Below are 21,213 nucleotides of genomic sequence, written 5' to 3'. Positions count from 1 at the left end.
GTTTGCCAGTTCAGCTTGCCCAATCGTCTACAGATGGTAAGCTGTAGCGACCTTATGTTTCACTCCATGTTTATCTAATAAACATTTCAACCACTTGTTCACAAAATGGGATCCTTCATCGTTGGTAATAGCTCTTGGGGTTCCAAACCTTGTGAACACGTGTTTCTACAAAAACTTCATCACAACCCTAGCATCATTTGTCGGATAATCTTCAGCCTTGACCCACTTAGACACATAGTCTATTGCTACCAATATATACTTGTGACCAAAGGATAGAGGGAAAGGACCAAGAAAGTCAATACCCCATACATCAAATTATTCTACCTCAATGATGTTCGTTCGAGGCATCTCATTTTTGTTGGTGACAATTCTGACCCTTTGACATTGATCACAACTCTTTACGTAAGCATATGTGTCCTTAAATAGAGTTGGCCAAAAAAATCTGGCTTGCAATACTTTGGCCGCACTATGAGTACCTCCAAAGTGTCGCCCACTTGGAGCTGAGTGACAATGGAATAGAATCTTTTGTACTTCATATTCTGCCATGCATCTCTTGATCATTTGATCTGAGCACTTTTTAAACAAATATGACTCTTCCCAGAAATAGTACTTCACATTGTAAAGAAACTTTTTCCTTTGATGATATGTCTTATCAATTGGCATCAAACCACAAGCTAAATAGTTAGCAATATCATCAAACCAAGGGGTATTATGGACATGATTTACCTTCAGTATGTGTTCATCTGGAAATGTTTCCTGAATTGGTATAAGAGGAGAATTCCCTTCTTGTGGCTCCAATTTGGACAAGTGATTTGCTACTTGATTTTCTACTCCCTTTCGATCTTGAATTTCTAGATCGAACTCTTGAAGTAGAAGTACCCATCAGATCAACCTCGGCTTAGCGTCTTTCTTGGAAAGTAAGTACTTAATTGCTGAGTGATCCGTATAGACAGTCACTTTGGTACCTACAAGATAAGATTGAAACTTGTAAAAAGCAAACACAATAGCAAGTATCCCTTTTTCTATTATCGTATAATTTAGTTGAGCTCCTATTAGAGTTCGACTTGCATAGTAGATGGGATGAAAAACTTTGTTCCTTCACCATGACAGCTCCTATCACGAAGTCACTTGCGTCACACATCAGTTAAAATGGAAAATCTTAGTTTGGTGTGATGATTATGGGTGCCGAAACTAGTCGACTCTTCAAATCATTGAAAGCTCTTAAGCACTCTTCATCAAATTTGAACGTCGTGTCCTTGATGAATCTTCGATAGAAACCGTCATGCCCAAAAAGCTCCTAACACCCTTTATAGATGTTGGAGGTGAGAGTTTCTCAATAACATCTACCTTTGCTTTATCAAACTCTATTCCATGTCTTGTTACCCAATGCCCTAGCGCAATGTCTTCTCGTACCATGAAATGGCACTTTTCCCAGTTGAGTACCAAGTTTGTTTCTTCGCATCGCCTTAATACCTTCGCTAGATTGGCTAAGCAATCATCATAAGTATCTCCAAATACTGAAAAATAATCCATAAAAACTTCCAAATACTTCTCAACCATGTCAGTAAAAATAGGCATCATACATCTTTGAAATGTAGCAGGTGCATTACGTAAACCAAATGGCATGCGTCTAAATGCAAATGTACCGTACAGGTAGGTGAATGTTATCTTGTGTTGATATTTCAGTGCTACTGTAATCTGATTATACCCCGAGCATCTGTCGAGAAAATAGTAATAGTCTTGCCCTGCGAGTCTATCCAGCATCTAGTCCAAAAACGGCAAAGGAAAGTGATCTTTCCTAGTCGCATTGTTCAACTTCCGGTAATCGATGGAAATTCTCTATCCCATAATCATTCTAGTAGGTATCAACTCGTTATTCTTATTTTCAATGACCGTGATACATCCTTTCTTTGGCACGCATTGGATCGGACTTACCCATGAACTGTCTGAGATGGGGTAGATTATACCCGCATCTAACCACTTGATGATTTTTTTCTTTACTACATCCTTCATGATGGGATTCAGTCTCTGTTGTCCATCAATGGTCCCTTTTTTGCCATCTTTCATGATAATCTTGTGCATGCATACATATAGACTAATACCACAAATATCAACTATGGTCCATCCGATAGCCTTCTTTAATTGTTTCAACACCAAGATGAGTTTCTCTTCTTGCTCACTAGTTAATTCTGTTGAAACAATAACAGGTAAAGTAGAAGAGTTACCTAAATAAACATATTTCAGATGTGAAAACAATACCTTAAGTTCTAATTTAGGTGGCTCCTCGATTGACGCTTTTGGTTGGGCATAATCCCTTTTCTCTAATTCCAAAGATTCAAAACGAGATTGCGGATTAAATCCCTTTTGATTAGCTTCTAACAACGCTAGGTATTCATCCTTCTCTTTATCATTCGGAGGATTTGATGTCAAAATTTGTTACAATGGATCCTCAACATAGTTGAGCTCCTTCTCTACTATTAAATCCTCTAAATTGGAAACTGTAGAACAATCATCAATTGTGTTAGGAAATCGCATAGACTTAAAAACATTAAATGTTACCTGATCATCTTGAACACGCATAGTAAGCTTGCCCTTCTGCATATCAATAAGGGTCCTTCCAATTGCTAAGAATGGTCCTTCTAAGATAATTGGTACTTCTTTGTCTGCTTCAAAGTCTAGAATAACAAAATCAGTAGGGAAGATAAATTTATCTACATGTACCAATACATCATTGATTTTTCCTTCTGGATGTGTTAAGGATCAATCTGCTAATTGGAGTGTAACCATAGTAGGTCTAACTTCACCTATCCCCAACTTCCTAAATATTGACATAAACATCAAGTTAATATTTGCACCTAAGTCACATAATGCCTTACTACATTATGTTGCTCCAATATTGCAAGGTATGGTAAAACATCCAGGATCCTTCAACTTTGGGGGTAATTTGTCTTGAAGATATGCACTGGATTCCTTCGTCAGAGCTACCATCTCAAATTCTCCAAGTCTTCATTTTTTGGACAAGATGTCCTTCATGAATTTTTCGTAGTTTGGCATTTGATCAAGTGCTTCAACCAACGGGATGTTGATATGAAGTTGCTTGAGTATGTCTAGGAACTTCTTGAATTAAATTTCCTACTTCTGCTTTTGAAGTCTTTGAGGGTAGGGTGGTGGTGGTTTCTTTACTGAAACTGGTTGATTCATCCTCTGTGGTAATTCTGCATCTAACAGAGTTATTGGTTGATCAGAATTAGCTGGTACTGAAATTACCTTATCAGGTTTTGCAGATTCTGGTTCTTGTGAAACTGGAATTTCAACACTCGATTGAACTTCCTCTGAATCTTGAGCGTCAACTTGCTCCTTTTCAGCTTCAATAGTATTGGGCTCTACTGTCTTTCCACTCCTCAATGTCAACACTTTGCAATGTTCCTTCCCTGAATTCCTCGGATTGTCCGTATCACTAGGTAAGGTACCTTGTGGTCGGTTCCTGAGTTCAGTTGCAAGCTGGCCCATTTGGTTTTCCAGGTTCTTCAATGTAGCTACTTGGCTTTGGATTAAAGCATCATTCTTAACCATGTATGCCTTCAATAAATTTTCTAAGCCATTGGATGGTTCAACTTGGGTTGGTTCATGAACTTGTTAGAGAAAACTAGGTGGCTGGGTTGGTCTAGGTTGGGCTAAGTGTTACTGGTTCCAGCCCCTTGGTTACTCTAGGAAAAGTTTGGGTGGTTTTGCTCACGATGGGTTATAGAAATTGGATTGCAGTCCTTGCCTTCCTCGATTTTGGTTTTGGTTACCTATGTAGTATATGGATTCTGGTTTTGATAGACATTCTTCAAACAAATGTCCTTCCCCACAATAGACATAGGCTATATTTTCAAATTAGTTAGGTGGCTGTGCTGCAAAACTGTTAGACCTATTAGTAGTAAGATTTTTTAACATTGAGGATATTGATGATACCTGTGATGCGAGTGAAGTAAGAGCCTCTACTTCATGTATTCCAGCAACTCTTCTTCCTGAAGCTGCTCGATTGGTTGGCAATTAGTAATTGTTCTTGGCAATCCTCTCAATGATTTCATAGGCCTCATTATAAGACTTAGAAAGGAGAGCACTGTTAGCAGAAGCGTCCATTACCATCATCGTGTGAGCATTAAGACCATTATAAAATGTCTCAAGTTGGATGCAATGTGGGATTCCATGATGAGGGCACTTTTGTAATAATTCTTTGTACCTTTTCCATGCCTCATACAAGGAATCATCATCCATTTTTTGGAAAGCAGTGATCTCGTTCCTCAACTTAGCATTCTTGCTAGACGGGAGATACTTCATAACGAATCTTTCTGCTAACTCTTGCCATGTGGAAATTGAGTTTGGTGGCAAAGAGTTCAACCAGTCTCGAGTTCTGTCCCTTAATGAATATGGGAATAGCTTTATTTGTAATGCATCTTCAGGTACTCCAGCTAATTTGAAAGAATCGCTTACCTCTATAAACAGTCTTAAATGTAGGTGAGGATCTTCGGTAGGCATTCCAGTGAATTGGCCCACTGTCTGAAGCATCTGGAACATGACTGGCTTCAGCTCGAATTGTTGTGCCTCAATTTTGGGTCTCCTAATACCCGGATTAAGATCATTAAATACTATCACGGCATACTATCTTAAAGCTCTATCCCTATCATCAGTAATAAGGATAGGATTTTGAGCAGGGTTTGCTCTATTTCCTTGATTCAAATTTTCAAGGTTCATTTCTTCGGTCCTTCTCCGATTCGCTTGTTTTCTTCGCTCTCGAAAAGTTTGTTCAATCTCAGGGTCTACAGGGAGTAGGTCAATAATTTGGTCAATACTCAAAAACACCTAAAATAATCACAGAAAAATTAATTACGTAAAAAATTAAACATAAAAATAAACCAAAATGTAAAACTAACAAATTCACAAATAATGACTTTTTAAAACAGTCCCCGGCAACAGCGCCAAAAACTTGGAACGACGAAAATGTGCTAGTGTACACAATCGCAACAAGTAATAAAGTGACAAGTAAATATCGAGCTATCGTACCCACAGGGACTACGAAAAGAATTATTTATGAATGTTATTTAAAACACTTTGGTGAAGAAAAATATTTTGTTTGAAGAGGGTAATTAAAAACTAAGATTTTAAACTAAGTGAACGAAAGAAATAAATCTCAAATGCACGATTTCAAAATATGAGTTAATCAAGATGACATAATTGTGTTGATTTAATTACATTTCTTTAACTTAGAATTATTAAACTCATGCTTATGTTGTTACGAATAAATTAAACGGCAACATATTCACATACACAAATCCATTCATCTCTTAACATATCCCTATGTTAATTTAAACGATTCAATAGATTTTAATAAGCAAACATGTTATGGCACATACATACTTATTAAATTGAACTAATCTCTTGAATATCCCTATGTCAATTCAAATGATTAATTAAATCTAATAAGCACATAAAAGACTATGTGAGATAACAAGGAATCCTTACCTTGAAATAGTTTAATCACAATAATCTTGCAAGTTATGTAAGGCAAGTGTATCGCCAAATATATTGCTAATTTAACCTTCAGCTATCTTAGAAGAATAAATATGCACTGATTAAGTACTGTGTCAATTAATTACAATTTCAATCCGTTTAAATAATTAATTCATTAGCTACCTCACAATTGTAATGCAAGAATAACTTAGGCATGATTTTCCTTAATCAAGCATTTTACCGAGGCCTATAACAGCATAAACTCAATTTTAATAATTTAAGCAGATGAATGCAATCAAACCAACACGAATTAAATTCAAGCTAAGCTGATTAAATTAGCCATTCCAACAACATAAATATTCATAGATAAGTTTATCATAACAACAACAAAAATTAAAGAGATAGCGAACAAGAATCAAATCCTATGTTTTTCCGTGGCTTGACTAGATTGCTCTGTTCTTCCTTCTTTGTTGTCCTCACCAGTCAAGGTTTCTATGAACACTAAATCGCTGCTCCAAAATGTCTGAAGAAGAACCCTTTCTCAAGGGGAGAAATCGGCACAAGAGCAAGGGACTTGGAATGGGAAAATAAGAGGAGAAAGTGAGAGAGGAGAGAAGAAATGTGAATGAATGAGGGATGCCTTGAATGATCAGCCAAGGGGGTTTTTATAGCTGAATGTGGCAAATAAAGTTTACTAAAAATAGCAGCCAAAGATCCACCCCTTGACTGACCATCTATGTGGCAAAGTTGATGGCTTCAACTTTGCTAAATATGGCTTGGGGCAAATCCATAAAGCCACCAATTGTGGAGGGGTTTGAATGAAACTTTGACAAGTCTTTAAGGGTTTCTTTGAAAGTTTAATTAATTAGATAATAAGCTGATTTGGGTCAACATATGGACGGTTTTCGACTGCCCAATCCTTGGCCGGTTCAGTTCAATCAGTTCGGTTCAACTAGACCACTTTTTCGATAATTAATTAATAATAATTTATTTAACCCAAATTAAATTGGGTATAAATTAAAATTAATTATATTATGAATGAATAAACATAATTGGACCATCTTAGGCTGGAAATGAATTCGCTGGATACTTCAAATTGCTTCTCGATTTTGTGCTTCTAGTAGTGTCTACCGAGCCATTTTTCGCCCTTTGTGAAAATCTGTCGAAAATAACCAAAATTCATCAAAAATAATTATAAAATTAATTAAATTTCAACATGTTCTTATTTTAAGCGCACTTTAATTATTTTCTAAAAATTATTTACTTTTGACAATAATTTATCCGAATTCGCATGAATTTAAGTTAAAAAGGGTATGAAAAAGTGTGTAAATTTTTGTGTTTCCACACATCGTTTCAGTTGAAGGAGTTTGCATGGACCCAAAGAAGATTGAAGCCATTGTAAAGTAAATATTTCCTAGGAGCATAACTGAAGTGTGATGCTTTTTAGGGCTCACAAGTTACTATCGTAGGTGTGTTGAGGTGCCACTATTGCAGCACCTTTAACAAAGTTGCTTCAGAAGAAAGAGGAGTTCACCTGGACTGAGGAAAGGTAGTGAAGCTTTGACAAGCTTAAAGAAATCCTCACAAAAATACTTGTGTTGATCCAGCCAGAACTAGGGAAGTAGTTCGTGGTTTATAGCGATACCTCTCATATAGGGCTTGGATGTGTGCTGATGTGGGAAGGGAAGGTGGTAGCTTATGCTTCCAGAAAATTGAAGGTTCATGAACGTAACTACCTAACCTACAACTTGGAGCGAGCAGCAGTGGTGTTTGCACTTAAGATTTGGCGACACTACTTGTATGGAGAAAGGTGTACCATCTACATAGACCACAAGGTCTTAAGTATCTGCTCACATAGAAGAAGCTAAATTTGCTTCAAAGAAGGTGGATAAAGTTACTAAAGAATTACAAATGTGTGATAGAGTATCACCTTGGAAAAGTAAATGTGGTAGCTGATGCTCTAAGTAGGAAGTCTATGAACGAGTTGCGAGATCTATTCGCGCAGCTGAATGTGACAAGTGATGGGGGATTGCTTGCGGAACTTCAAGTAAGGCCAACTTTGTCACAACAAATTAATGCAAAGCAAGCTTCAGATAAAGTGTTGGTAAAGTTCACCAAATTGAACTAAGAGTGCAAGGTGAGTTCACACTAAATGATGGAGTACTCTGTTTTCATGGAAGACTTTATGTACCTAATGATGAAGAGTTTTGGTAGATGATCCTTTGTAAAGCCCATAATAATCCTTATGCAATGCATTCAGGCAATAACAAGATGTATTGTGACCTCCACAAATGGTTTTGGTGGCTTGGATTGAAATGAGCTATTACAGAGTTTGTGGTGAAGTGCTTAAGTTGTCAGAAAGTGATAGCAGAGCACTAGTATCCTTCAAGACTGCTTTAGCCACTCAAAATCCCAGAATAAAAGTGGGTAAGGATCACCATGGATTTTGTGTTAGAATTTTCATTGATTACGACCAATAAATATATTATTTGGGTGATTGTAGATCCCTTCACTAAGAGTGCACACTTTTTAGCTATTCGCATGAGCTACTCTTTACAAAGGCTAGCAGAACTTTATGTAGCTGAGACAGTATGATTGCATGGCATACCAATTTCGATAACTTCTAATCAAGATCCTCGATGTATCATGTTGAATGCTGCTAAGTGAGCTTATATTATTCGAAGTATGCAAACTCTTTAGTCTTTCTATTGTTTGACATGCGAACCTTTCCTTTAATGTTTTGTGAGCTTACATGTTTTCATTCTGTGTTTGCAAATAGTTCTGCTGTAGGGTTTTTATTTAATGCATGATTTTCACAAGCAAGTGGTGTGTTGGAGTTAGGTTGGGAGTTAACGGAGAGTCACTTCAATGGCTAATACAGCTCACTAGATTTGGGTCAATCCTACTCGGTGGGGTTGGGAGTGTTACAGTGCTCGTCCAATGGCATTTTCATAAGTGTGTTACCCTCATAGGATATCCTTAATCTCTTTGGAATAAATTCATTCTCCTAATGTTGTAACGACTGGATTTCCAGTGGTATCAGAAATTATAGTTGTGGGACCCCAATTTCACAAACCGAGACTATAAATATTAAATAAAAATATTTATGAAGTTATTATATAGGTGATTTGAAATTTGGAGAGTTAATTTAGTAGATGGCTTGAGGACTAAAATTGTAATTAACCAAAGGTCCAAACTAACAATTAGACCGTGTGAAATCAAACAATAGTTGACTATAGTGTTGAAAAGTAATTAATTAAACTAATGTTAATTTATTAAACATATGTAACAACCTGATTTTGGGCCTAAGCAAAAAGTGGTTTCGGGGCCACAAATTCGACATAGAAAAACTTATTTTAATTACATTTTTATGGTCTACAATTTTATGAAATGATTTTTTGAAAATTTTGTTCGAAAATTTTGACGTTTGAGCACTCAATTTAGCAAAAAGGACTAAATTGTAAAAAGTGCAAAAGTTGAGTTCTACGTGCTAAAGGTGTCTAATTGTTATGAAATTTTAAATTGAAGGTCCTTAGATGGTAATTAGACCATTTGTTAAATTAGTGGACAAAAATGGACATGAGGTAAGAGAAATTTCATATTTTATAAAAAGGGCATTTTGGTAATTTATCAATTAAAGACAAAATAAGTAAAATAAAAGCAAAATTTAGTCCATCTTCTTCTTGCTTGGCTGAAACATGAAGGGGGAATACATAGCTAGGGCTTTGCCACTTTTCAAGCTTGATTGTAAGTTTATTCTTGTCCCATTTTTAATGCTCTTTACATTTTTGAAGTTGTTATCACCCGATCTACCTATTTCTACCACTAGTTTGAGAAATGATTAAGGTCTAGGGTTTGAACCATGTTAGAAATGTCTGTATTTTGACGTTTAATGATAGATTATGCAAGTTTGATGTTTGATAAACGACTTTTGCCAAGTGATTTTCGATGAAAATGTCTGAAAGGACTTATTTGTAAAAGTTATAAAATAAGTAGTAAAAGTGTGATTGAATGAAAAATGTGGGCTGTTATGAGTACAATAAAGGTTCGGCTAGGCTTGAGTAATGAAGAAATTTGATAAAAATCATTTTGCAAGCCTAGGGACTAAATTGTAAAAATGCCAAAGTTTAGGGGAAAAAACGTAATTTTTTCCATTATGTTATTTTTGGGTTGAATTGAGCAATGTGAATATTAAATGAATTAAATTTGTTATTATAGATCAAGAGAGACGAGGTTCGGACCTATATCGAGGGAAAAACAAAGTGTTTGACGATTAGATCCCATTTCTACTATTTTTGTACCGAGGTAAGTTCATATGTAATTAATGCATTTTTTTAATTATGTTTTAAATGCTTTATTATTGTATGAATTGTGATTGACCCTTGGACGTATTCGACAAGGTTTCGACAAGTGTGAAATTTCGGTTGAACTTTAGGAATAGATAGGATACAAATGTCATGACATTAGGGTTACTAAGATTACGTGCAAGGCCATATCTGGGATATGACATCGATATGAGACTTCGTGTAAGACCATAGCTGGGCTATTGGCATCAATACGAGATTACATGTAAGACCATATCTAGGATATGACATTGATATGGTACTGTGTGAATGAGATTCCCGAGTATCCTTTAGTATTCTAAATGGTTCAACGAGAAATTCAACGTGTAATTTAATGAGTATGTAAAAGATGAATTGTGTGTAAATCCAATTCGAGATGACGTAGGTATGTACGTAAAACATATATGTAACCCTCGGTAAGGTTACGATTGAGTAAGTTATGATAATAAGATCTTAATAATGTTTATGACAATTATCATCAAGTTAATTGTATGTTAAATGTTCGAACATGATGCTTATTATTTGCATAGGAACTTACTAAGCTATATGGCTTACTCTCCTTTCTTTTCCCTTGCCTTATAGTGTCACCAAGCTAGCTCAGGGATCAGAGACTATCGGAGATCCACTCATACTATCAACTTATTATTTTTGGTACCAATGAATTCAACATTATGAGTTATGGCATGTATAGAGACTTGGTCATTTTGTATGTGTCATAATTGAATTGTCCTAATGTATTGGCCTATATTGGTTGGTAATTCATCTTGTAAATGGCCATTTGAAATTGGAAAATATTGGTATAAGTATATATGTTTATAATGATGCTTTTCATGGATGTGGGAATTTGCATAATTTGAATTGATAAATGTTAGTATGTGATGGATGTGTTGATGTCTTGGTTTTGGCTGATTTAGTTGTATGTATAAGCTTGGATTGGTGTTATATTTGTTGTACAGGTGTGTGCAACAAAGGGTGACAAAATGGCTTGGTAAATAGCCTTATTTCTGTCCACACGGATAGACACACGGGCGTGTGTCTAGGTCGTGTATGACACATGGCTTGCCCCATGAGTGTGTGTTCCGGCCTTGTGTCCCCTGCACCTTAATTGTTGCAAAATAGGATGCTTAAAATTGAGCACACGGGCAGAGACACGGGCGTGTGTCTCAGACTTGTGGATGACACGGCCTCAAGCACGGGCGTGTGTCTTGGGTGTGTAAAGTTTGCACCTATTTTATGAAAAATCAAAATTATTAAATCGACCACACGGCCTAGCACACTGGCCATGTGACTTGGCTGTGTGTCTTTAATTTGTTCTTGGGTAAAAAATAGAGAGTTACACAGGTTAGGGACATGGACGTGTGTGACCACATGACCTGCCCACACGGGCATGTCCCGAGCCACACAGGAGTGTGCCAAGCCAAACGGGCGTGTGACCCCTGTTTAGTGAAAAAATTTCTAAGTGTTGTTAAATTTTCTAAAGTTCTCAGTTTAGTCCCGAACCGCTTCCAATGCATTTTTAGGCCTCGTAGGTTCATTTTAGGGATGAACATGAATGGATGTGAAAAGTTTTTAATTTTGGATGGAAAATTTACGTCTCAATTTTGTATGATTACTCGTGTATAAGTCCGGTAATGCCTCGTACCCTATTCCAGTGTCGAATACGGGTGTGGGGTGTTACAACATAAACCATGATTAATTAACCTAATTAATCTTAAAACTAAGTATAAAAAAAATTTTATGCGAATGGAGAGAGAAATACATCTTCTCTATCTAACCAAAGAAAGAAAAAAAAAAGAAGAAACCTTCATTACCACACCTCCAAGCTTTTAATCAACAAATTGGTTGATGCAATTAAGTTTTTTTCTTGTAATTTTTATGTTTTTAAGGTCATGGGAGATTGAATTAGCTAGCCCATTACCAATTTGTAGAATTGTTACAGTTTTGAAAGATGTTATTGTTGGAAATTGAAAGTTTTAGATTCTAAATTATAAAGCTAGTTGATAGTTTCGTACATTAGGGACCAAACTAAATAAAATGTAAAATTGACAATAGAAATAAGAAATAGGAGGTTCCTAATGAGTAATAGTGAAATTGAAATTCAATTATGATAAACCGTAATTTATACATATTTTTATCCCATACTTAGCATATATTTTGATGAATTATCTTTAGATTTGGTGAATTCGATGCTCCTAATCCTTTAATTTCATATTTTATACTTAGGTAAGCATAGGAGAGTAAAAAGAGCGAGAAACGAGCCAAAAACGGAGAAAATGGGCCAACATGGGAAATCAACACGACCTAGACTTCCTTACATGGGTAGACCACACGCTCCTGTCTATTCAATAGACTTGCACACGGACATGTCACACGGGCATGTCCCTGTCGAGCCCAAGTCTAGTCCTATTCGAAAAAGGCCACTCTTGAGGGTTTTGAAGCATTCTAAAGCCTATATAAACACCCCAAGAGGTATCTGGAAAAGACATACGGAGTAGGAGGCAAGAAATTACTCGAAGGAAGCCGATTGATCCATCTCAGAAGCCGGATTCATCTTCAAGACTGAAGATCTCCCTTCAATTCCATTCAAGAGTTCTTGGGTTTTCTTTATGTTTTGTTATCATTATTCTTTTGAGATGTTTTTGATCACGTGATTTCGTGATAGATTTTAAATATTTATAATTAATCATTCTTGAAACTAACTATTATCGCGATGTAGGCAAGTGTACCTATCGAGCAGTAGTATAGTTTTAGCAAGACCAGATTTTTGAACCCAAAGGAACTAAGAATAAAGAATAAAGAGGTTTTGTTTTAACTAACTAATTATCTAAACTAAGAATTCATAGAGAATGGTATTGGGGAATTGCTTTTGGGAAAATTGATTGAATTAAGACAATACCTAAGGAAAAATCCACCTAGACTGTACTTGTTATTCTGGCTCTGAATCGGACGATTTATTCATTTAACATGTTCCGTAGAGATCCCTAAGTTATGTTATTATCCCTATTCGAGACTAATAATGTCTAATCCCTAGATTGAATAATTGAGACCTTTCTCTAATTAACACCCTAGGGTTGCATTAACTCGATCTATGGATCCCCTTATTATGTTTCACCCTAATCCGGCAAAATCTTGTCACCCTATGTCTAGGCGCGCAAACAACTCTGCTTAATTATGACAAATGTACTCTTAGACAGGGTCTATTCCTCCTCTGAATAAGAGCTTATCTTGAATCAGTATCCTGGGATATCAAAACAAGAATTAAGAACACATAATTAAGAACAAATTAAATATTTATCATATAATTCAAAAAATAATAACAAGATTCGTCTTAGGTTTCATTCCCCTTAGGTGTTTAGGGGTTTTAGTTCATAACTAAATAAGAAAACATCTTAGAATAGTAAATAATACAAAACATAAAGAAAACCCAAAACTCTTGAAGGGGAAATTTAGGAGAGATCTTCAGTCTTGATGGTAAATTTGGCTTCTGAGATGGATCAATCGGCTTCCTTGGAGTAATTCTTTACTCCCTATTCTCCCTCTACTTTTTCTTCCTCCTCTAGGTTGGATCTAAAGGCTTTGGAATGCTAAGAGCCCTCAAAATTAGCCTTTTCTGAATTCGACTCAACTTGGGTTTGGCAGGGACACACCTGTGTGCGATTACTTCAGGCCGTGCTTGAGCCTGCCAAATTGACATAGCCATGTGGTCTGCCCGTGTGAGGAGGTCCAGCCCGTGTTGATTTTGTACTTTGGCCCATTTTCTCTGTTTTTGGCCCATTTCTCATTCCTTTCACTCTTCTATGCTCTCCTAAGTATAAAACATGAAATTAAAGCATTAGGAGCATCGAATTCACCAATTCTAATAGGAAATAATCCATAACATGCGTTAAACATGGGGTAAAAATATGTGTAAATTATGGTTTATCAAATACCCCCACACTTAAGCATTTGCTTGTCCTCAAGCAAAATTCTCAATTCATAATCAAAATAAATTCTTCTCAACTTATAATTTCTATCGATAATATCTCAAAATAATCTAATCATACATTGAGAATTCAACTAAAAGAACATAAAAGTTTCAAACATTCCAAGTTGAGTATTTAATCATGCAAACATAGGTGTCTCCCCTCATCTAAGTAATTACCTTTGATTCAGAATATCACAGAGTTTCACATCCTCACTAAAGATTCACTCAAATCACTTGAGGTGTTTAAGAACAATAAATGAAGCACTCAATAGTCAATAATGAAAAGTCATTACCATAGACTTGCATGAAAATCAAATCTCCACGACTATAATTTAAGATGATACATCAATCAAAAGGACTTTAGAGGGTTGTATTGAGGCTTAGCTAGGGGGTGTGGTCACAAGCTGAAAGAAAGGGTTAGAATCGAGATTGAGTTGAAAAATTACTTAACTAGAAAAATAGCTAGTCATCAATTGCGTACAACAGAGCTTTTCTCAGACTATGAAATTTAAATACTGAAGCTTACAAACAGAAGATCACTACTAATATGTATACATGTTTTTTTTAAGAACAAGTTAAATAACATAGACTAACTATTAAGAACAAGACATAGCTAAAAATATTATTCAACTTAAATCTCGACAAAAATAGGGATTAATTTAGGGGATTTCAACAATAATGGGTTAAGGGTTAATATTAAGGGTAATACAAGAAATGTCTTGTTAGGCTTAAGAGGGCTTACTAGGGGTTAATCGTGGTGGTAGGCTTTTTATGGCATGAGTGGGTTAATCCTAAGTGCTTTAATCATTTTGACATATCAAATCAAATGGTGTGGTCTCGACATGCATAATCAAGAAAGTTCTAGAATAACAGTTCAATACTGATGCACTCAAAGCAATAATAAAAGTGAGCATGAAAGAATTAATGGATGCTCAAAAGGCTCAAGAATCTCACAAAAATTATGGCTTTTTGATGTTTAAAACTTGTGAATTCTATCTCAAAGTAATACCTAAACTTTGGGGAAGCAACCTAAGATTTTAAATTCTTAAAAATCAACTTATCATGCTTGATTCTCTAATGTCTTAAAGTTTAAACAATCAATGCATAAATGCCTATGTTTGAATTCAAGATATATCAATCAAAATCATAAATCAATCAAAATTTATCTTAAATATGATATGAGAGCTTTTCAAGAGAACAAGGCAATCATTCAAGGATTTTTATGATAATGAAATAATTACCCCCCACACTTAAGATGTACATTGCCCTCAATGTACAAAGATAGATATAAGAATATAAAAATAAGATAGGGAGAGAAGTGAAACTTCCTGAGTTAAAAATGGATGAAATTCCTGGATTAGCGAGAGCGAGTTGTTGGAAATAAAGCTGGATGACAAACATGATTTTGAAGAACAAAAAGAGAATTGGGGGAATAATTTGGTAGTAATCATAAAGATAAGCCGTGTTTAAAAACAAAAAATCTTCAAAAATTAATGAAAGAAAAATAAAAGCAGATAGATAATCTAATTTTTCAAGTGGCACAGCCAGTTCACACGCCTGTGTGGATCGTGTCCAGCCCGTGATTGTCGCGAAGTGAAATATCGTCACACGGCCTTCGGGCACACCCGTGTGTCTAGGTCATTTGGCTATATAATCATGTTACACGACCATGTGTCATGTGATTCACTTCTTCCACGGTCGTGTAGCTCTGCACACACCCGTGTTATTTTGATAATGTTGTCCATGGGTGCTAGACACGGGCGTGTCGCACGCCCGTGTTCATTTGGCAGATTTGACCACGGTCAGGTCACACGCCCGTGGTCACTTATCGCATCTCATGTTGGGAAAGATAATTTTTACCTTGTTTTCACACGGCCGTGTGATCAGCCGTGTGGAGTTCGGAACCTGTGCTTCAAAGACTCTATTAGTGACCTAGATGTTTGAAAAGTGAAATTTAAATAATTTAAAACCGTTAGTACTCGGGTTGCCTCCCGAGAAGCGCTTGTTTATAGTCTAAGCTCGACTGTTACCTTGTTGGTTTATTTAGGGTAGTTTGTGGAGTCGTAGCTCCTCTCCATCGTCTTTAAAATTCTCACCATTATAAAGTTTGAGATGATGTCCATTTACTTTGAAAGTACCGTGTGATGGGTGACTTACCTCTATTGTGCCATATGGCAGAACAGATTGAATTATGAAAGGTCCTGACCATCATGATTTAAGTTTCCCAAGAAATAATTTGAGTCTTGAGTTGTATAGGAGGACAAGATCTCCAACTTCAAATTGTTTTCGTTGCTTTAAACGAGTGTCATGGCGCCGCTTTTTTGCTTCCTTGTATAGGCGTGAGTTTTCCTATGCATTGGCTTGCCACTCATCAAGTTCGTTCAGCTGCATCAACCTATTTTTTCCTGCAAGTTCGGGATCAAGATTTAGAAATTTAATAGCCCAAAAAGCTTTATGCTCTAGTTCGAATGGTAGATGCCAACTTTTTCCATAAACTAGTCTGTACGGTGATGTCCCTATGGGGGTCTTAAAAGCAGTTCTGTAAGCCCATAAGGCATCATCTACTGTCATTGCCCAATCTTTTCTGTTTGATTCTACTGTTTTTTCAAGGATCCATTTGATTTCTCGGTTTGCCACTTCAACTTGTCTATTAGTTTAAGGATGGTATGGGGTGGTTGTTCTATGATGAACTCCATATTTCTTAATAGTTTTTTCAAATTGGGTATTACAAAAATGAGTGCCCCTGAAACTGATAATTGCTCTAGGTGTTCCGAATCTCAAGAAGAGTTTCTTATGGAAGCGTACTACCACTCTAGCATCATTAGTAGGTAGAGCTTGGGCTTCCACCCATTTGGACATATAATCAACTGCTACTAAGATGTATTTATTCCCAAATGAACTGGGGAATGGGCCCATGAAATCGATACCTCAAAGTCAAATATTTTCCATGAAAGCATATAGTTTTGAGGCATTTCATCACGTTTAGATATGTTACCTATCCATTGGCATTTTTCACATGAAGTAACGTACCTGTTAGCATCTTTAAATAATGAGGGCCAGTAAAAACCTGATTCAAGTATTTTATGTGCGGTCTTAGTTCCACTATAGTGTCCTCCAGTTGGCTCTGAGTGGCAATGTTCCAGTATTTTTTATGTTTCTTGTAACGCATCTTCTAATGACTTGATCTGCACATCTGCGAAAAAGAAAGGGGTCGTCCCAAAAGTAGCTTTTCACATCATTAAAGAATCACTTCTTTTACTGTGGTGTTAACCCTTTTGGGATAATGTTAGCTACTAAAAAATTCACAATGTCTGCAAACCAAGGTACCTCGGAGTCAGATATAGTGAAAAATTGTTCTTCAGGAAATGAATCATTTATTTCAACTTCATCTAGTTCTTTGGTATTGGAGTTCTCAAGCCTGGACAGATGATCAGCAGTGAGATTTTCAGCTCCTTTCTTATCTTGAATTTCCAAGTCAAATTCCTGCAATAGGAGAATCCATCGAATGAGTCGAGGTTTTGCATCATTTTTAGTTAAAATAGAGCGAAGGGCGGAATGGTCAGTGTAAACAACAACTTTAGACAATATGAGATATGATCGAATTTATCAAATACAAAAACCACAACTAGCAATTCTTTTTCTGTAGTAGTTTAATTCTCCTGTGCAGCTGTCAAAGTTGTAACACCCCAAACCCAGCCTGGATGTTATGACCAGATCTGATGCGCCACATTGATGCGTTCAAAACACTTAGTTTGGAAAAGTTGAGTTGGTGTTGTAAAGACACTTTTAAAAGTAAGTTAAAGTGAATGGAAGCTGCGCACTGGTAGGAAACCGGGAAGAAGAGGAGGTGAGTCCGTCGGATTTGCTAAGTACCAAGCTCTCTTGGATCCAATCCTAGACATGCACACCGCCATTGCCACACTCTAACATCTCGTATAATTTTGAGAAAACCATTTGATTATGACCACTTAAGAAAATGATTAAGGTTGCAAATCGTTTGCTTAAAATATTTATTTTCTTGGGAAAACATTTACTTTGTGGAAACTTTGCGTGTCATCGTGATCTTTTAAAAACAAGTAGATTTTATAAAACGAACCCTAGTGCTAGCAGGTTTAATAATCCCCAAAATATAAGTAATTAAAAAGAGCGACCTTATTACAACTTTAAGCATAATAAAAATAATCAAAATAAATGCTAAACTTATTTAAAATCGGCAATCAATCTTCATGGCCACTCTGAATCCCTTGACTCCAAGTCCACCAATTCTAGGGCTCACCGCAAGGATGGAAGAGGAAGGGGTGAGTTTGGGAAAACTCGGTGTATCTGAAAACCCATCCAAAGCCTAATTCAGCTCGAGCCCATTGGGCTGAGCCCTATTCAAATAACAATACACGAGGGTCAAGCCCTTTTAGAATCTGATGCAAGGCCTTAGCTCCTTTTACATAACAGTGTGGCCCATAGGCCCGGTTCAATAGCATGAGTAACAACAAGAATAATGAATGCAAGCCCATCCGGGAGACTACTCAACCCACCAATCGCTACAATCGCCTGCACCAACCCTACACACCATGTGGGAATATCTCAACCCACCCACCCTACACACCACGATTCTGACAGCAACGCTCAAATTTCAATCGGTTGAGGCAAAGCCTCCGATCGTGGTTGAACCACTTTCGATACTTCCTCCATTAATACCCCAATCCCATGCAATGATATTAATAAATGCATATCATGCAAAATACAATAGTAATCAATCATGCGATTCACCAATTTAAAACCCTAGGGGTATATCGGTAATTTTGCTCTTTATGGGTAATTTGGTAATTTTGCTCTTTAGGGGTAATTTAGTGATCTCGCTCTTGCACAAGCTAATTCATAATTTTATCGGTTTTATGCAATTTGATTCCACCATCTACCTAACGAGCTAATTTGCCCATCTCTTACCCATATTGGTCCAGTAAGCCCATTGGGCCCGATTTTGGCCCATCGAGCCCTTTTTTCCAAATACGCTAAAATGTCACGCGAAGCGTGCTTACCACCTTGCGGTGCCAGATCTAACAATTATTCTATGACTTGAGAGCATTCGCATACCCACATGACCATGAAATGCGAATTTGGCATTTCGGCTTTTCTTAATTGAACTAAAGAAGGGTGTTCGGTACACACTGTTTCATGACGATCGCTCTCGAGATCCCTTACGATGTCCTACAATTATTCATCACCATTTTAGCATACAAGTTATGCTTAACAAACTCAAAATCCACCCTACCTTATTCTACCAAAGAACCCTTATTGACCATAAGTTGCTTACCTTCACGGGGTCCAATAATACGATTCAAGCTTATCCAAGTCGATACTCCAAGCCTCATTGCTCCTCCAAAGTTGTCTATATCACACGGTCCAAGTCGGTCACTTGCCCACAAGGGCAAAATAGTCATTAACACCCTAGGGGCAAAATGGTAATTTTACCCCACAAGGGTATTTTAGTAATTTTACCCTACGAGGGTATTTTAGTAATTTTTCAAACCATGGGTATTTTGGTAATTTTATAAACAAAGGGTATTTTAGTAATTTTACAAACCGGGGTATTTTGGTGATTTTATAAACCAAGGGTATTTTGGTAATTTTGTAAATTGAGGGTAAAAGCAGTAATTACAGTAAATCAGAGTACTTTGGTAATTTTAAAAGTCGAGGGCATTTCAAGAATTGGTAAACTAAAGTATTCTAAACATGGATAACAATACGAATGGGCCTAAAGCCTATTCTCGGCCCAAATGGGCCCACACGCGCTCGTGTGGCCCTTTTAGCCCAAACCTAGCCACAGATATTCGATTCACCTAGCATAGTCCAATATTTACTACACAATCAAACAACTTATCCAATTGGGCCAGTAGGCCCATTGGGCCCATATGGCCCTTTCATTATCGCACCAAGTAGCAATCCAACAACAAGAGTAGTGATAAATACACACGATAGGAGATCGGAGTTAATCCGCGCTCCAAGCACTTCTAGCCGATGCCCAACCCAAAAGAGCTCGCCATAACGCGAAGGGATCGGACAAGAAAGGTACCTTTGCTCTCCTCATAGTTCTCTCTATTTAAAGCCGACAGCATCCACTCCTATGTTAGCTTACCGATGTGGGATCCTCTATCATCGAGTTTAAATTCAACACCAACTCTTGCCATCCCAACATAGCAAAATAATCAACCTTTGCATGCCAAGGATTCAACCAAAGTCCTCCTATATGCCAACTCACGCCATCACCACTAGGCCACCAACTCATTTGTGTCATAAATCCAACACATTAAACTTTAAAGCGCACCTACTTGCTTGAGATTTATTGAAAAGAAAAACCAAAATATATTGCAAGAGCCAAGACTTGAACCTTGGACCCCTTGCTTCCTCTATGGCGTCACTTCCTTGTCCCTAAGTGGCGTCACCTTTCCACTACACCACACTCCTTTTTGTGTCACAATTTCTCCAACAATATTCTTAAGGCCTACCTACTACACCTGTGGTTTGATCTACCTTAAATTTTTACTAGAGTCCGTGTTTGAACCCAAGACTTCTCCAACACTTCTCAATTACACTTAACCACTAAAATAAGCCTTCATTAACAAAATTTACATGCACAACAAAATATTAAAAGCGCCTTCAACCGCTCCCATGCTCAAGGCCCAAAACTTCTAGGCCCAAATTGTGGTGTTACAACTCTACCTCCCTTTAAGAAATTTCATCCTCGAAATTTCCATTTAACAGGTAGTCATCTAACATCTACCCCACTACGCTATCATTGCAAGACTCGATCTAAATAATTTTAATACGACGCTTGAACATCTAATTACGAAATAAAGAAACGTTTATCAAGCACGCATTCAATTCAGTAACACACACTTAAATAGGATAAACTTGGCAATCCCGAGCTCGATGCTCCTTGGACCCACATCTAAAGCATCCTCCCATCTTCTTAAGGCATTCACCAGTATGATGCCCGTTGCAGTCTTTGCAGGTTGGAAAGTTTGGTCGTGCCTTAACATGTTTCACGAAGCGAAGCTTGGTCTTCGAGAACTAGAATCCTTTCTCTTCTTACACTTAAGCACCCCGCTTGAAACATTTCCTAATTTCCTTAACCTTGGTCTCCAATACTTCCTCTACCACTTTCCTTACTAACTCGGCCATTGCCTCAGTACCAAGCTACGAGTTACCGCTACAGAAGTTGGCGGACTTTTCTTACCCTCAAAATCCATATCAATACTCTACATTACCAGTACACATATCAATTAACTACAAAGATCTCAAAATTTTACTATTTATTCACATGTCTTATGCAGAGATAGTATTTTCAAGTTTCTATTTTCACGAATCATAGCCTAGCTACGATCTCGATATTCTAGAGTTTTAGGGTTGCCC

At 36.9% G+C, this 21,213-nt stretch overlaps 1 non-coding gene across 1 annotated transcript; it reads left to right on the top strand.

The window, feature by feature from the left end:
* The first annotated feature begins 4,189 nt into the window (after positions 1-4,189).
* Positions 4,190-4,296, top strand: LOC128294696 (small nucleolar RNA R71). The gene has a single exon (XR_008285003.1). It is a non-coding gene; the product is annotated as a small nucleolar RNA R71 (small nucleolar RNA).
* The last annotated feature ends 16,917 nt before the right edge of the window (positions 4,297-21,213 follow it).

Source organism: Gossypium arboreum, chromosome 6, assembly GCF_025698485.1.
Source record: "Gossypium arboreum isolate Shixiya-1 chromosome 6, ASM2569848v2, whole genome shotgun sequence".
Lineage (NCBI taxonomy): Eukaryota > Viridiplantae > Streptophyta > Magnoliopsida > Malvales > Malvaceae > Gossypium > Gossypium arboreum.
This window is presented reverse-complemented; position numbering and strand designations above follow the sequence as displayed.